At 40.4% G+C, this 17,955-nt stretch overlaps 1 long non-coding RNA gene across 1 annotated transcript in view; it reads right to left on the reverse strand.

Moving 5' to 3' along the window:
- LOC134349051 (uncharacterized) overlaps window positions 1–17,955 on the reverse strand; it is a 30,038-nt gene that overhangs the window by 3,097 nt on the left and 8,986 nt on the right. The window contains exon 2 of the long non-coding RNA XR_010018573.1: window positions 11,887–11,979. This is a non-coding gene — a long non-coding RNA (uncharacterized LOC134349051). The remainder of the gene's footprint in view (window positions 1–11,886; window positions 11,980–17,955) is intronic.

Here is a 17,955-nt window from a genome sequence, read left to right on the forward strand (position 1 = left end):
AAAGAATACAGAAATGCTTTCACCAACACCACCCCCCCCGATCCCCAACACACACACACACACACACACACCCACCCACCCACCCATAAAGTACAGGACATTTCTCCTTTATCCATGAGTTCAGTTAAGCGCTTCCATATGACACGTGTAAATGTTGGTTTCTACTCTCTCTTATAGTCAGTTATTGTAGATTGCCACACAACTCACTACTGAACTCCAGCAGCCATCTCCATTGTGGGTGTGCAGGCATCTGTGCCCAATGGCTTTGGAGCATCAAGTGATAAATTATAGTACTATGCAAAAGTCTTTGGCGCATATATATATGGGTTCCTATTGTGGGCTTGAGAGTGGGAAGTGGGCAGGGAGAGGGAAATTATGGTTGGGAAAAGGGGAAGGAAGACAGAGGGAGCAGGAAGCACCCAAGAGACATTTTGTGATGATCAATAAACCAATTCTTGTTTGGAATCAAATGAGCTTGCTTGGTGTCTCAGGGCTGGGTGTGTCTGCACCCACACCAGCCCCTGCCTCTGGCACTGCTTCTTTGCCACCTGTCCCACACCCCTCGCATGGTGCTCCACCCTCACCATCCCCAACATCCTTTGCTCCCACCAGATTTACAAACATGTACTCCACTCCACATTGACAAATGCAGTACTGTGCAAAAGTCTTCGGCATTCATTCTCTCTCTCTCTCTCTCCCTCTCTCTCTCTCTCTCGCTTTCTCTCTCTCTGTCTCTGTCTCTGTCTCCTGGTCTCTGTCTGTGTGTGTCTGTCTCCGTTCCTCTCTTTGTCTCTCTCTCTCTGTCTCTGTGTCTGTCTCCGTTCCCCTCTCTGTCTCTGTCTCTCTTTCTCTACTTGGTTCTCTGGTGCTGTGAGGCAGTGACTCTACTGGCTGTACCACATACTCACCTAAAATACCTATCATCAATACACACTTGGGCCACTAGAAGTCAGGGAAGTTTGGAGGAACAGAGGAACTTTAGATATGTGATTAGGATCCTTAAAGCTAACTGACAGGATAATAATGTGGTTAAAAAGGGAAATAGATTGATTTCCTTATTTACCAAAGCACAGAATGTAAGTGTTGTGGGGTTATGCTGCAATTGTATGCGATGATAGTTAGGACACAGTTTACGTACTGTTCACTACATTACAGGAAATACGTGGTCATGCAAGAGAGAATGCGAGGGAGATTTACAAGGATTTTGCCAGGCCCACCCTGTGCAGCGCGTACCTCTGAGAATAGAGATGTACAACGAGACACTGGAAAACTCATTCCATTTCTTGTGAGTCATATTTCAAAAAAGAAAACATTAACGATAACAATTTTTTTTTGTGCACCAGCACAGACTTTGGCCTCCTGAGATTTGTTTGGAAATTGAGAACTCAAATTCAGCAGAAAGCTTATTTCTGCACTCCTTCATGCTCCATGAACTTGGGCTATCTACTGCAAAAAATCTCAAAGCCATGTCTGCAAATCCTTAACCCTTGTCAAGCTTCTCCTGTGGCAGAGTCTGCAAATCTTCACTGGTCTCAAAACTCACCTGAGAGACCACAGAACTAGAGTGAAGGAAGGTTACCCTTGGCCCCAAGGAACTGCCTAACTAGAAGAATTTACTGTGGCTGCTGGGAATACAAATTCAAGTAATAAAATCTGGAAACAGTAAAGGTTAATATTATTGGATTATTATAAAAAATAGCCATCTGTCTCACTGATGTGTATGGAACCTAGTCTATTATCTTACCTGTTCTCAAGCCACACCAACATAATTGACTCTTAACTGTCCTCTGAAATGGTCTTACAGGTCATTTAGTTCATGGGAATCTGGGGACAAACAACCACTGCTGGGGTTTCCTGTGCTGTCCATATTCACAAATGAATGAATAACAAGAGAATACTTGTGTGCTTTCCTACAATCATATCATTTAGAATTTCCTGAGTGGTCTGACAAAGTGTTTAAAAAGTATGCTCCATCTTTGCTAAGTAAGACAGTAAAAGTGAGAGTTGGTTAGGTTATGGTAGTTACAAAGAAAAACCTTACAAATGCAGAAGACTGTATAAATCTTGTAACACTTAAAAACAAAGTCCAAAACAAACAAATTGTACAGTTTTCTAAGTGAGAACTGAACTCTATTATTTCTTAGCCAGTTACGCATACTTGTGGAAAAATAAGCATCCTTTATTTTCAGTATTAATGTAAGAAAGGTGACAGTTGTTACTCATTACAACGTGTGGACATTTGACTAATGTTAGGAAGTGTAAGTAGTTTTTACGAGTTTTTATTTGATGTCATTCTATACCATGAAAACATTTTGAACAGTGGGGATTAACTAGTCTTTAACTGATAGCCTTGCCTGTGTACTGGACCAAACAATCATGATTCAGTTGTGACAAACTACACTTCAAAACATCATTTCTTTGCTTACCATATAGTCTGTCTTGGCCTTCACTCTTCCACAGATATTGTCCTTGTTCTCTTCACTTCTCCAAAACTAAAAAATATGTATGATTTCTAACTTTTCCTAGTGATCAGGAAAGGACATTGAGCTGAAACTATAATTACTGTAAATGACATGCTATCATTTGTGACCATTGCTACTTTTGATAAGGCTAGGTAACCAGGTAACCATTATCAATCCTCTTCAGAGGTGCCAAACACTTTCATCCTAGAATGTACGATGGACCAAAATGGCTGCTCTATTTGTGCCTAGTCTGCTTCTTGTCAATGAGTGTTCTTATCTACCATACATACAGATGAGAACCGTCCAGATTTTCATATTGTATTTTATCACTTGTTCTCCTCTAGCCTGATCGCATGACTTGGTGTTTTGATTGGCTTATCAAATTATGCATTGGATTTCAATTAATATGGTCCTTTGTCTTACCTGCTTAATTTACTCTATTATGTTCTCTGCATAATCATTAGTGCTTCATCTTGTGTCACAGTTGCTATAGAATATACAACAATTTATAGTAAATATAGTACTGTGAAGAAGTCTCAGGCACAGGTATATGTATATGCAGAGTACTGTATATTGGTTAGAATAGAAAAGGTGGTTGGGAAACAGAAATAAGAGTACTTAGCTTTGTATTAGCTCAGTAATATTAAGTGTTATTTGATAACTGGAAAGACATAATATACAGTAATGTGCAAAAGTCTTAGGTAGGCTAGTTGTATATGTGGCCTTAGACTTTTGCACTGTACTGTATAAATGTGTTAACATAGACCGGGAACATGCCCCCAGCCCAGAACGTTGTTCCAAACTGAGTAAATTGGTAATAAAATTCCCAGCTAATCACTGCTGCCTACACAATGTCTATAGCAATCCATTTTCTGCATGTTCCTCTGCCCATGTAAGATAATCTGAATCCCTCTATCGTACTTCCCTCCACTACCACCCTGATGGGGTGAATGCTTTAGGGCATTCCAGGCATATGTACTGCACCGCCCTCTGTTTAAAAAACTATGCCCTACACACCTCTTTTGATCTTAAACCTTCTCACCTTGAACACATGCCCTCTGATATCAGACATTTCAGCCCTGGATAAAGGATCTTGGCTGCTTACTCTATGCCTTTCATAATCTCATAAACCTCTATCAGATTTCCCCAAAGCTGCTGTTGCTCCCGAGAAAACAAACAAAGTTTGCCGAACCATTCCTTATTGCACATAACCCTCTAATTCAGGCAGCGTCCTGGTAAACCTTTTCTGCATTCTTTCTAAAGCCTCCACACCCTTCCTATAATGGGATGACTGGAACTGAGTGAAATACCTCAGGAGAGACCTAACCAGAGTTTTATAAGTCTGTGGTATGACTTCCTGATGCTTGAACTCAATTCCTCGACTAATATATGCTGGCATGTCATATGCCTTCTTTACCACCCTGTCATACTGTTTAGCCACTTTCAGGAAGCTGTGGATTTAGACCACAAGGTCCACCATGGCGCATGTCTCAGACGTTACTGCAAAATTCTGACTTTGTCATTCTTATTGAAAATCAGATAAAAGAATTTTTTCTTTTTAATGATATAGGGGTACGTCTAAATTAATTATATGGGATACATTTAAAGCATTTTTACCTGGTCAGATCATTTCTTATTCAGCTAAGCTTAAAAAACAGACTAAGATAGAATTAGATAAAATTTGAAATCAAATTAAAGACTTAGATAATATTTATGCAGTTTCCCCTAATATAGATTTATTCAAACAAAGGGTGGAACTTCAATCACAATATAACCTATTATTAACTCATCCTATTGAAGGCTATTTGCTTAAGTTAAAAAGTCAATTTTATATGTTTGGAGATAAAAATAATAAACTGCTTGCATCTCAATTAAAAACAGCTAGAGTCAAAAGGCAAATATTGAAAATTCATAGGAAAGATGGTACTTTGGCTTGGGAATATGAAGAAATTAATAGGATTTTTCAAGACTTTTATACTGAACTTTATAAATCTCAATGTCCAGTAGATTCTTCTAAAATTGATGCTTTCTTACGGAAGATTGCTTTTCCCAAAATCTCTGTTGACGGTCAAAAAACTCTTGATGCCCAAATTACAGAAGCCGAAATTCATAAAGCTATTTTTTCGATGCAATCTGGTAAAGCCCCTGGACTTGATGGTTATCTTGTAGAATTTTATAAAAAATTTGGAAAATTGCTTTCTCCATATATGTTGGAAATGTTTAAGGACTCTTTTGTGAAAGGTGATTGACCTTCTACTTTTTATGAGGCTTCTATCTCTTTAATTCTTAAAAAGGATAAAGATCCTACTGATCGTGCCTCATAGAGACCTATTTCACTATTGAACGTTGATGCTAAGATTCTGTCAAAGATAATGGCCAATCGGTTGGAGAATATTTTGGGAAAAATTATTTTTAAGATCAGACAGGTTTCATAAAGGGTCGTTATTCTTTTTCAAATGTTCGGAGACTATTTAACATTATACGTTCGTCCTCTTTTAAAACTCCACAATGCATCATCTCTTTGGATGCTGAAAAAGCGTTCGATCGAGTCGAATGGAAATATCTATTTAATATTTTAGAGAAATTTGGCTTTGGTGTTAATTTTAATAATTGGATTAGAATGATATATAAAGCTCCGATTGCTACTGTTATTACTAATAACTGTAGTTCACCTTTTCCCTTAGCTTTCACGGGGGACAAGACAAGGCTGTCCATTAAGTCCTTTGTTATTTAATTTAATATTAGAACCCCTTGCTATTGCTCTCCGTGAAGCTACAAATATTTATGGAATTTCTGTGAATGAGACCATTCATAAAATGTCTCTTTATGCAGATGATTTATTGGTTTATATATCAAATCCTGAGGAATCTAGTCCTGCCTTGTTAACATTATTTAATGAATTTGGAGAGTTTTCAGGACATAAAATAAATTTTAGTAAAAGTGATTTGTTTCCTATAAATGAATCCATTTCTGTGTATGACAATACTCCTTTCAAAGTCACAGATCCTTTTAGTTATTTAGATGTCACAATCACTAAAAAGTATAAGGATCTTTATAAAGCCAATTTTGTTCTGTTGTTAGACTCTATGAAATATTTATTTAGTAGATGGAGTCCACTTATATTTTCACTTGTTGGTCGCATCCATATAGTCAAAAGGATGAATCTACCAAAATTTTTATATCTATTTCAGAATATCCCTGTTTTTTTGACTAAGAAGTTTTTTGACCAGATTGATTCTATTATTTTATCTTTTATCTGGAATAATAAAAGACCAAGAATTAGTAAATGTCATTTACAAAAGTTGAAAAAGGATGGAGGTCTTGCTTTGCCTAATTTAAGAATGTATTACTGGTCTGTCACATGTCCTTTTGGTTATATTCCGTTGATAAGAAGGATCGGCCTATCTGGGTAGATTTGGAATTGAAAGCTGTAAAACAGTTTTATTTAACTTCATTATTGGGAGCTGCTTTGCCTATACAATTAGTTAAAGTTGCTAATTTAAACTTATACCCTGTGATTAAGCATTCTTTACAAACTTGGCTTCAGTTCCGCAATTTTTTTAATCTTAAAAAATTTAAGCTTTGTAAGTTTAATTTATCGAAACTACTTTTTTAAGCCTTCTTTGAGTGATCCAATTTTTTTACTTTGGTAAAATAAAGGTATTAATTCTTTTTTGGATTTATTTAAAGAAGGTAGACTGATGTCCTTTGATCAATTAGTTGATAAATATTCTCTTTCATACTCACACCTTTTACAATATCTCCATCTTAGGCATTTCTTACAAAAATATTTAAGTAATTTTCCTTACATATTGGATGCTGACCTGTTAGATACTATTATGAGAATGAACCCTTCGAAGAAAGGTTCCATTGGAAGAATTTATAATTTACTATTACAATAGGATAAGCATCCTTTATTTAAGATTAAACAAGATTGGGAAAAAAGAACTCAATTTGACTTTTACGGCAGAAGATTGCTCGCGAATTCTGAAGTTGGTTAACTCTTCTTCGATCTGTACTAGTCATTCACTGATGCAATTTAAAATTGTACATCGTTATCATTTGACGAGGGAGAGATTGTCTCAAATATTCCCTAATGTGATTGATACTATCACAGTTATTGTGATAGATGTAAAACTGAGATAGCTACACTGATACGTATGTTTTGGTCTTGCTCTGTACTGGAACAGTTCTGGAAGTCAGTTTTTTTGACAATTTCTAAAGCACTTAAAATTAATTTACAACCTAACAAATTAACTGTGATTTTTGGAATAATTCCTCTAAATATCCATGGTATCTCTGTGTCTGACCAGCATTTTATTGCATTTGTTACACTGATAGCTAGGAGGGTCATTTTGTTGAAGTGGAAGGATACAACGGCTCCGACTTCGTCACAATGATTCTCTCAAGTGATGCTATGACTTAGTTTGGAGAAAATTAGAAGTCGAACCTTTGAACCTATGTTTGATTTTGAGAAAAGGTGGGGTTTATTTGCTCGTTATTATCATTTGAGTTAGTTGATGGACTCTCCACGATCTAATTGTAAATTTTTTTTGTACTTTCTTTTTTGCTGGTGGTTTGATGTTTATCTTTAGAAGCTTTATGTGTGACGCATGGCTCCGGGGTTGAATACCTAATGGGATTTTGCTTTTTTCCCATTTATCTTGCTTAGTAGAGTTTTTTTTCCATCACAAAATTATTTTAATCTTTATATAATGTTCTTTTTTCTCGAGACATTGTAAGTGTTGTTTATTTTGGAAAAAAATAATAAAAAGGTTTGAAAAACAAAAACAAAACACAAGATCCCTCTGCATATCAACAGTGTTAAAGATCTTGCCATTAAGTGCCCCATCTTTGTATACTTGATCTCCTAAAGTGTGACTCTTCACATTTGGCCACAGTCAATTTGAGAAACCATTCTTATTCTGGATTAAAATGGTATTTTGCAGGACCACCTATTCAGCATTTTGATAATACTTTGAACTTAAAGAAAATGCAATTTGTTCTTCTTCTAGTCCTTTCATTAACATCTCCCTCTAAAACTAAGAGTCTCCTGAAACCTGCACAAAGTTGAAACAATAATGTCAATCTGAGGGGGTGGCTAGATTTGAGGAAATTATTTAATCTTGATTAAGTAAATCTAAGAGAGTCGATGTATAACTAGGTTATGTTAAGATCTTTTATGCTGATTCTGTTGATTGCAGTGGAATCTTGGTGCTAATCTAAAGGATAGAATTGGAAATCCTCCCCTATGGTATTATTGTGTACAATAAAGGCAGCTACAGTAAATTGTGCACTTCTGTTCCTAATTTTTATCTGCAGTACAAGAACTTAAGTTCCAAATGAATTGCATCTTAAATTTCAAATGAATCATAGTTAGAATATAGATCTTAACACTTTACCCTAGAAAATTGCCAAAGTTCCTTATGACGCCCTCACACTCAAGGGAGGATGATGGCTTTTCCTATTTCAACTCAGTTTTATCATTTCCTACATAGGCCACTCTGAAACCTTTCTGAATATATTTACTATTTCATTCATGCCAAATTCAGGGTGTTTTTTTTTTGTGTAGTAGCATTTGAAGGATTTGCTTGAAATGACTTCACATTCTTTTCTTTGAACTTTGTCGAATTAATTTGGCCCATTGATTTTCATTAGAGGCAAAGGTAATGAGATCATTCGAAAACATTCCGATGCTATGGCAACGGAAATTTGCAAGATTTGGGTGCTTTTGGGCTGACATGGCTGTTCTTAAGCACACAGAGCCAAAGGTTTGAACATTCTACTCATCTCAGCCCAACCAGTAGGTTTGACTTCTGGAATAACAGAAGCAAGAAAGAAACGCTAATAAAATCACATAACCTGGCATTTACCATCTCTAATGAAAAGATGTATGTGGCCAATATTTACTTAAGAAAACATCAATGCAATATGGAGCAAAAAACAGCAACCGGGGGAACTCAGCAGGTCAAGCAACATCTGTGGAGGCTAAAGGATGTTCAACACCAAAACTAGTCTTAGCATCCGGAAATGCTCATGTATATTTCTTGCATTTTCAGATTTTTATGGAAGCCATCAGTAGAAAGTAGGCAAAACTTTATACAAAGAAATACAGTTTCTTCTGAGTTTCTGACTTGTGGAATGTGGAAAGGCTCCTCAAATTGTTTTAGTTCAGGAGGAAGATGTTTCCTCGGTTAATTTGTATTCTTTACTTTCCTCGTTCCCTGTTTCTCATTAACTCAAAACTTGCGTTATTTTTATTGTATGATTTGCTTTTTCCATCTGATTAATTTCTTTGAACTATTTTCTGATCTGTTTTTATGCTAAAACATTCTAAGTGCAAAGTGTGATGCTGAATGTTAATTTAAGAACTATTACAATCTGAATAAAAACTTGCAGGTCATGCGAGTCTGTTTTCTTCCTTATGGACATGATCTGAATTTGGAACCAATTAATTGTGTTTATTTCACTCTCAGAATTAAAAGCAGTTTAATATATGGTGTATGTGTGAAGGTTATTTAAATCTGGTTTGAGTTTAATTCAATTGGTAATTTTCTTGTCAAGGAGCCACTGCACATCTTGTGCTGAAGCATGAAGTCTTTGAGAATCTTGGAGTAGGTAGCCATTCAGCTTATTACATACAATATGCCCACTATTCTTCAGCTGATCTTTTTGAGATGAATATTATAAATTTATGGTTCCATGTCCTGATCAGTAATGAGCTAAAGAAAGATGGAACATGAAGCAATAAGTAAGAAACTCCAAATAGTCTTCATGGCTTTCTGATAAGATGGCAGTGTGTGTAGATGCAGCAGCCTCTCGGAGGCCCACCAAAGGTGCTTTATTCTTTGTTACATTCGTTTTTTTTTAATTGTAAGACCATACTGGACTCCAGTAACTATGAGTGCAGCAGGTTTACCGCAGCAGTGGACTGTTATTGTTTGGACTAGCCGGTCAGGGTGTCATAGGAGCTGGCTGGCGGTTCAGAGAGGGGGGAGGCTGGCTGTTGGTTCATTATGGGAGAGTAGAACCGCTGAGCCGTGTTGGGAGAGTTGGACCACTGGGTTACGGGGGCAGATTTGGGTCGTCATGTTATGGGAGGAGCTGGATTGGGTTCAGAGGAGCTGACCTGGGCTGCTGCCTGCTACTCGAAGGCACTGGAATTGATGTGCGGAGGCAGTGTGCAGAGGAACCGTGAGGGACTGCCTTGGACATTTCTGTTGTGATCGCAAGACCCTGTTGGACATTGATTACTGCGGGCCCCTTTCCCTTGTTTGGTGGGGAGACAGGAGGCGAGGCTGCAACGTCACCTCTGTTGTAGCGAGGGCTAGGCCACAAACTGTGGACTTGTCTGCTGCTGCAGTCCAGGTGAGAAGGGAGGCAGTATAGCATGGTGTCCTTGCTCAGCTGGGTGGTGGTGGGGTGGGGCGGGGGGGGTGGTGGTGCCTCTCCCATCAGTGCTGCCCTCTGGTGTTGGATCAGTGGAATTAAAGGCTCAACTGTCAGGAACCAACAATTTGGGGAACTTGGCGCTCAGAACTTGTACTAAAATTGTATTCTTTTGCATGACTATGTTTTTTCTTCTCTCTCATTATTTTTAATATGTGTGTATGTTTTGTGCCGTATATGGTTTGAATGATAATTAAACTTGATTTGATTTAATTTGTTGAAGATAAAAGCTGATGGGACTGTAATTACATAAATAAGTCACCATTGACAGGGAAAGGCACCTAGCATTCAAGACTCAAGCTTATTTATCACATGGTTATTGAAACAAATAGTGAAATGTATCATTTGTTTTAACAACTAACACACCTGTCGGTGTGCTGGGGCTGCTTGTACGTGTTACCACACATTCAGCACCAACTTAGCATGCTCACAATGCTTGGCAAAACAATAACAGCAAAACATGCCCCATCCCTCCCTGCAGTCCATGAACGTACATAGTCCTTTAACCCCAGGACAGCCCTCCATTCTCCTGCCTCCAGAGGACATTGACTCAGGCCTGCAAACATTGGCCTTTGACTGCCCCAGCGGACTTGCAGAGATTTGCAGACTTGGCTCCAGCCAATGGGCATCAACTTCTGGACTTCCAATTCAACCTTCAGCCTCAAACTGAAGTTTCTTCTGATATATGAAGTGGAAAAGAAAGGTGAGGGTGGATATGAGACCACTGGAAAATGATGCTGGAGAGGTAGTAATGAGGGTCAACAAAATGTTGGATGAACTGAATAAGTATTTTGCATCACTCTTCATGGTGGAAGACACTAGCAGTATGATGGAAGTTCCAGGTGTCAGGGGTCATGAAGTGTGTGAAATTGCCATAATTAGAGAGAAGGTTCTTGGGAATCTGAAAGGTCTGAATGTAGATAAGTCACCTGGACCAGATTGTGTATACCCCAGAGGTCTGGAAGAGGTGGCAGAAGAGATTGTGGAGACTTTAGTGATGATCTTTCAAGAATCATTAGATTCTGGAATGGTTCCAGAAGACTGGAAAATTGCAAATGTCACTCCACTCTTTAGGAAGGGAGAGAGACAGAAGAAAGGAAACTATAGGCCGATTAGTCTGACCTCAGTGGTTGGGAAGATGTTGGAGTCAATTAATAAGGATGAGATCTCAAGGTACTTGGAGTCACATAATAAAGTAGGCCATAGTCAGCATGGTTTCCTCGAGGGAAAATCTTGTTTGACAAATTTGTTGGAATTCTTTGAAGAGATAACAAGCAGGATAGACAAAGGAGAATCGGCTGATGTTGTGTATTTGGATTTTCAGAAGGCCTTTGACAAGATGCCACACATGAGGCTGCTTAGCAAGCTGTGAGCCCATGGTATTACATCTTCGTGCAGGATTCCCTAAAGGTTAATTAGCAGGTTGAGTCTGTGGCGAGGAAGGCAAATGTGATGTTAGCATTCATTTCAAGAGGACTAGAATATAAAAGTAAGAATGTAATGTTGAGACTTCTTAAAGGACTGGTGAGGACTCACATAGAGTACTGTGAGCAGTTTTGGGCCCCTTATCTTGGAAAGGATATGCTGAAACCAAGGAGTGTTCAAAGGAGGTTCTGGAAAATGATTCCAGGATTTAATAGCTTGTTATATGAAGAGTGCTTGATAGCTCAGGCCTGCATTCATTGGAATTCAGAAGAATGAGGGGGTGACCTAATTGAAACCTATTGAATGGTGAAAGGTCTTGATAGAATGGAAATGAAGAGGATGTTTCCTATGGTGGGAGAGTCTAAGACAAGAGGACACAGTCTCAGAATAGGCAGTCTTCCTTTTAGAACAGAGATAAGGAGGAATTTCTTTTGCTAGGGAGTGGTGAATCTGTGGAATTTATTGCAACAGGCAGCTGTGGAGGTCAAGTTTTCTGCCCCCATATATTATGGTCTTACAGTCTAGTAACTAAATCTGAGCTGTAACTCACAGAGGTCGCTGTTCGGCACCATCTCGTTATCATTTTGCAGTTCAGCATTTGCAAAGCTTGCTTGAGTAGACAAATATTGCAGCAGTATGAAAACTGTAAAAGGAAGACAAGTCACTGAGGGAAATTATAGACACAAGAGGTACTGCAGATGTTGGAGCTCTAGAGCAATATACACAATGTGGTGGAGAGGCTCAGCATGTCAGACAACATGTATGGATGGAAATAAACAGTCAACGTTTCAGGTCAATATCCTTCATCAGGACTGGAAAGGAAGAGGGGAAGAATAGACAATAGGTGCAGGAGTAGGCCATTCGGCCCTTCGAGCCAGCACCGCCATTCACTGTGATCATGGCTGATCATCCACTATCAGTATCCAGTTTCTGCCTTATCCCCATAACCTTTGATTCCACTATCTTTAGGAGCTCTATCCATCTCTTTTTTGAAAGCATCCAGAGACTTGGCCTCCACGGCCTTCTGGGGCAGAGCATTCCATATATCCACCACTCTCTGGGTGAAAAAGTTTTTCCTCAACTCCGTTCTAAATGGCCTACCCCTAATTCTTAAACTGTGGCCTCTGGTTCTGGACTCACCCATCAGCGGGAACATGCTTCCTGCCTGCAGCGTGTCCATTCCCTTAATAATCTTATATGTTTCAATAAGATCCTCTCTCAGCCTTCTAAATTCCAGAGTATACAAGCCCAGCCGCTCCAATCTTTCGACATATGACAGTCCCGCCATCGCGGGAATTAACCTTGTGAACCTACGCTGCACTCCCTCAATAGCAAGAATATCCTTCCTCAAATTTGGAGACCAAAACTGCACACAATACTCCAGGTGTGGTCTCACCAAGGCCCTGAACAGCTGCAGAAGGACCTCTTTGCTCTTATACTCAATTCCCCTTGTTAGGAAACCAGCATGCCATTAGCTTTCTTCACTGCCTGCAGTACTTGCATGCTTGCTTTCAGTGACTGATGTACAAGAACACCTAGAAGTCAGTTTAAGAAGTGTGGTGGGGCGGGGAGGGGTGGAAGAAGTACAAGGTGAAACTGGGAGAGGGGGAGGGGTGAAGTATGGAATTGGGAAGTTGATTGATGGAAGAGATAAAGGGCTGGAGAAGGGGAAATCTGATAGGAGAGGACAGAAGACCATGGAAGAAAGGGAACAGGGAGGAGCATCAGAGGGAGGTGATGGACAGGTAAGAAGAGAAGCTGTGAGAGGGAAACAAGAATAGAAAATGGTGAAGGAGACCGGGGGTGGGGGGGGGGGGGAGTTAATTACCAGAAGTTCAGAAAATCAATGTTCATGCCATCGGGTTGGAGGCTATCCAGAGTATAAGGTGTTGCTCCTCCAACCTGAGTGTAGACTTATCATGGCAGTAGAGGAGGCCATGGACTGACATGTCAGAATGGGAAAGGAAAGTAGAATTGAAATGGTTGACCACCAGAAATCCTGCTTTTTGTGGCGGATGGGGCCAAGGTGCTTGATGAAGTGGTCTCCCAATCTACGTTGGGTCTCATTGATATACCAGAGGCCACATCAGGAGCACCTGACTCAGTAAATGAGCCCAGTAGACTCACAGGTGAAGTGTCACCTCACTTGGAAGGACTGTTTGGGGCCCTGAACGGTAGTGAGGGAGGAGGTGTTGGGGCAGATGCAGCACTTATTCTGCTTGCAAGGATAAGTGCCAGGAGGGAGATCAGTGGGGCGGAACAAGTGGACAACGGAGTTGAGTCAGGAGTGATTCCTGCAGAAAGTGGGGGGTGGGGGGAAAGATGTACTTGGTGCTGGGATCCCCTTGGATATGAAATTACCAAGGGGATTCCAGCACCAAGAAATTAAAGAGAATTATGTAGTGGCTTGTGGGGTGGTAGGTGAGAACAAGAGGAATCTTGTCCATGTTGTGGTGGCAGGAAGATGGGGTGAGGGCAGATGTGTGCAATATGGAAGAGATGTGGGTGAGGGCAGTGTTGATGTTGGAGGAAAGGAAGCCCCTTTCGTTGACGAAGGAAGACATCTCAGTTGTTCTAGTATGAAAAGCCTCATTCTGAGACAAGTGACAGGGTGGGAAGAGGTATAGTCAAGATATCTGTTAGAGTTAGTGGGTCTCACTGGGTTCTGATGACCCCCTGGGTTCGTGAATTGACAAGACTGAAATTTGAGACCTAATGTTTGAGGTCCCATCATTGGCAAGTATGGAGTTTGAAAGCTCGTGTTCTGTGTTTTAGCATGTTCTGGGGTCGATGCTGAGGGCTGAGGCTGAAGGTCGAGTTGGAAGTTGAGGCTCGTTGGCAGGAGCCAAGTCTACGAATCTTCACGAGTCTGCTGGGGAGGTTGAAGTCCAATGTCTGCAGGCCATAGTCAATGTCCACTGGAGGCTGGAGACATTGTGTGTATCACTAAGAACATAACAAATAGGAGCAGGAGTAGGCCATTCAGCCCGTTGAGCCTGCCCCGCTATTTAATAAGATCATGGCTGATCTGTCCATAACTCAGCTCCATCTACCTGCCTTTTCCCCATAACCCTTAATTCCCTTACTATGTAAAAATCTATCTAACTGTATCTTAAATATATTTAGTGAGGAAACCTCAACTGCTTCCCTGGGCAGAGAATTCCACAGATTCACCACTCTCTGGAACAAACAGTCTCTCCTCATCTCCGTCCTAAATTTTCTCCCCTGAATCTTGAGGCAATGTCCCCTAGTTCTAGTCTCACCTACCAATGGAAACAACTTTCCTACTTCTATCTTATCTATCCCTTTCAAAATTTTGTATGTTTCTATAAGATCCCCTCTCATTCTTCTGAATTGCAGAGAGTATAGTCCCAGGCAAGTCAATCTCCCCTCATAATCTAACCCCTTCATCTCTGGAATCAACCTGGTGAACCTCCTCTGCACTGCCTCCAAAGCCAGTATATCCTTCCTCAAGTATGGAGACTAGAACTGCACACAGTACCCGAGGTGTGGCCTCACCAGTACCCTGTACAGTTGCAGCATGACCTCCCTGTTCTTGAATTCAATCCCTCTAGCAATGAAGGCCAACATTCCGTTTGCCTTCTTAATAACCTGTTGCACCTGCAAGTTAACTTTTTTGCGATTCATGCACAAGTACTCCCAAGTCCCTCTGCACAACAGCATGCTGCAATCTTCCACCATTTAAATAATAATAATCTGCTCTTCTATTATTCCTTCCAAAGTGGATGATCTCCCTCAACAAAAGAATATTCCAGTCAAAAGTAAGGACAGTAAGTGTGGGGAGAGCCAGCCTTGGATAACTAAGGAAATAAAAGATACTGTAGTATCAAATTAAAAGCTCATGTGTACAAAGTCTCAAAGAGTAGTGGGAAACTGGAGGATTGGAAAACTAAACAAGAAATAAGGAAAGGGAAGATAGAGTATGAAAGTAAATTAGCACAAAACATAAAAACATAGCAAAAGTTTTTATAAATATATAAAGCAGAAGGGGGTGGCTAAAGTCAACATAGGCCCCTTGGAAGATGAAAAGGGGAAATTGATATTGGGTGATAAGGAAATGGCTGAGGCATTGAGCGACTATTTTGTGATGGTCTTCACGGTGGAGGACACGTCTAATATGCCAAAGAATGATGTTATGGATGAAATGGGAGGTGAGGATCTTGATTAAAAAATCACTGTCACTAAAGAGATAGCAAATTAGAGAGCCTGAAGGTAGATATTCCCCTGGTCCTGATGGGATGCATCCCAGGATGCTGAGGGAATCAGTGGAGGTTATAGTAGACGTGTTGGTAATCATTTATCAAAATTCTCCAGACTCTGGGCAGGTCTGGGCGGATTGGAAGACAGCAAATGTCACGCCACTTTTTAAAAAAGGATGTAGACAAAAGATGGGCAACTATAGGCCAGTTAGCTTAACATCTGTAGTAGGGAAAATGGTTGAAGCTGTCATTAAGGAAGAAATAATGAAACATTTATAAAAGAGTGGTTCCATTAGACAGACGCAGCATGGATTCAGAAAGGACAGGTCCTGTTTGACAAACTAAGGGATATGATGATGGAAAATTAATACAATAAATTAATGGAATTAAAATAAACGCTGTAAGTCTTAGTGATGATGACCATCGGATTGTTGTAAGAACTGAGCTTGAGTAATAGAGAGATATGGCATGGAAGCAGAGCCTTCAATTCATCGAAGTCTGCAATGACTATCAACCATTTGAACACTAATTTTACGTTAGTTCCATTTTTTAATGTCTCCCCACATTCTCTTCAACCCCCCTAGATCACTTAAACACTAGGGGCAAAGTTAAACTTATTGTCAAAGTATATATATGTCATCATAAACAACCCTGAGAATTATCCAATAACCATAATAGAACCAATGAGAGGCCACTCCAATTGGGTGGACAACCAATGTGCAAAAGACAATAAACTGTCCAAATACAAAAAGAAAGAAGAAATAACACTAGTAATATAAATTTTTTAGCAATAAATATTGAGAACGTGAGTTGAAGAGTCCTTGAAAGTGAGTCCATAGGTCATGGGGACATTTCAGGGATGGGGCAAGTGAAATTGAGTGAAGCTATACCCTTTGGTTCAGGAGTCTACTGGCTGAGGGGTAGTTACTGTTTCTAAACCTGGTGGTGTGAGTCTGGCAGCTCCTGTACCTTCTTCCTGATGACAGATGCAAGAAGAGGACATGTCCCAGGTGCTGTGGGTCCCTGATGATGGATGCTGCTTTCCTGTGACAGCGTTTTATTTAGATGTGCTCAATGGAGGGGAGGGGAGGGGTTTGCCAGTGATGGACTGGGCTGTATCCACTAGGCTTTTCCCTTCAAGGGCATTGGTGTTTCCATACCAGGTTGTGATGCAGCCAGTCGATATACTCTCCACCACACATCAATAGAAGTTTATCAAAGTTTTAGCAAGCTCCTAAGGAAGTGGTGGTGCTGACATGCTTTCTTCATAATTACACTTACGTGCCGGGCCCAGGACAGGTCCTCTGAATAATAACACTGAGGCATTTTAAGTTGCTGACCCTCTCCACCTCTGATCCCCCGATGAGAATGGCTCATGGACCTCTGGTTTCCCTCTCCTGAAGTCAATAATGAGCTTCTTAGTCTTGCTAACACTGAGTAAGAGGTTGTTGTTGTGGCACCACTCAGTCAGATTTTCAACCTCTCTCCCCTATTCTGATTCATCACTGCCTTTGATTCAAAGAACGGCTGTTGTGTTGTCAACAAACTTGAATATAGAATTGGAGTTCTGCTTAGTCACACAGTCAGCAGTTGAAAGCAAGTAGAGCAGGGGGCTAAACATATAACCTTGTGGTTCACCTCTACTCATGGAAATTGTGGAGGAGATGTTGTCAATCTGAACTGACTGGGGTCTGTAGATGAGGAAACCAGGGATCCAATTGCACAGTTCATTGGCGGCTATATTTAAGAGGGAGTTAAATATGGTCCTTGTGGCTAAAGGGATCGGGAGGTATGGAGAGAAGGCAGGTACAGGGTTCAGAGTTGGATGATCAGCCATGATCATACTGAATGGCGGTGCAGGCTCGAAGGGCTGAATGGCCTACTCCTGCACCTATTTTCTATGTTTCTAAGGAGATCCTGAGGCCAAGGCCTTGAAGCTGACTGATTAGTTTTGAGGGGATGATGGTACTGAATGCTGTGCTGTAGGCAATAAAGAACATCTTGATGCATGCATCTTTGCTGTCCCGATGTTTCAGGGTTGAGAAAAGAGCCAATGTGATGGCATCTGCTGTGGACCTGTTGTGCCAGTAGGAAAATTGGAGTGGATCCAAATTGCTTCTCAGGCAGGAGTTGATATGTTTCACCACCACCCTCTCAATACACTTCACCACTGTGGATGTACAGTAGGTCTTTAGGACATCGAAGGAGACCCACCTGATCATAGGGAAAATGTGCAAACTCCACGCAGGCAGCACTGAAGGTCAGGGTCAAACCCAGATGTCAGGCGCTGTGAGACAGCGGTTCTACTACCAATCTCCTTTAGGGGGAGGACATCTGCCATTCTGACGTCTTTTGGCCTATCTTTGTTTTCAGCAACATGGTTGACAAGAAAAGCCGTT

The sequence above is a fragment of the Mobula hypostoma genome, chromosome 7 (genome assembly GCF_963921235.1).
Source record: "Mobula hypostoma chromosome 7, sMobHyp1.1, whole genome shotgun sequence".
In the NCBI taxonomy this organism is placed as follows: Eukaryota; Metazoa; Chordata; class Chondrichthyes; order Myliobatiformes; family Myliobatidae; genus Mobula; species Mobula hypostoma.